Source organism: Aptenodytes forsteri, unplaced genomic scaffold, assembly GCF_000699145.1.
Source record: "Aptenodytes forsteri isolate BGI_AS27 unplaced genomic scaffold, ASM69914v1 Scaffold249, whole genome shotgun sequence".
NCBI lineage: Eukaryota > Metazoa > Chordata > Aves > Sphenisciformes > Spheniscidae > Aptenodytes > Aptenodytes forsteri.
Window position 1 is genome coordinate 2,937,694 of NW_008796188.1, and position 1,022 is coordinate 2,938,715.

The window sequence follows — 1,022 nt, forward strand, 5'->3', positions numbered from 1 at the left end:
CCTGCGGGCAGCAGCAGGCAGAGCCCGGGCAGGGGCTGGCGGCGAGGGCAGGGGCGTCACGGAGCCACCCCAGGGGTAGGTGCGGGGTCACGGGCGGTGGCAGCACCTTGGGGTGTCCCTGGGTGCTGGGAGTGGGGGGATGGGGTGGACAGGGGGACGGCAGGGCCAGGCAGGATGGGGGAGCACCCCAGGGTGCCCCCGGCGTGGGGTGGGGTCTGTAGGGTTGTCATCGGGGTGTGCTGGGGTGGGAGATGCTGTGGGCCAGGCGGGTACGGGCTCCATGCTGAGCCATGGTGGTACCCGCTGTTGGAGGGAGCTGAGCCACGCTGCGTGGATGGCATGGGAGGTATGGGCTCCATACTGAGCCAGGCTGGTACCCGCTGGAGGAGGGAGCCCAGCTGCACCATGTGGATGGCATGGGATGTATGGGCTCCATACTGAGCCACGTTGGGTACCTGCTGCATGAGGGATCCCAGCCACACTGCGTGGATGGCATGGGCCGTATGGGCTCCATACTGAGTACCTTGCTGTGGGAGGGAGGTCCTGCACTGAGCCGCGCAGCATGTGGGAGGTATGGGCTCTATACTGAGCCGTGCTGGATATATGGTGTAGGAGGCATGAGTCCAGTCCTGAGTCATGCTAGCCGCGTGGTGTGGGAGGTATGGGCTCTATACTGCACACATGGGGTGTATGGTGTAAGAGGTATGGACTCCCTGCCATGCACAAGATGCGGGAGGTATGGGCTCTATACTGTGCACATGGGGTATATCTCATAGGAGAAATGGGCTCTATACTGTGCACACACGGTATCTGGTGTAGGAGGTGTGGGCTCTATACCGCACACACTGTGTAGAACGTATGGGCTCTATACGGTGCAGGGTGGCACGGGGATGGATTCGGCAGGTCCGGGTGACCTGGGCGCAGGGCGCCCCGTGCCCCGCAGTCCCCCAGCCCATCACCCCGGCCTCGGGGCACCTCCTGGGCCCCGGGGCAGCACGGGGGGCAGCTGGGGGGAGCGGGGC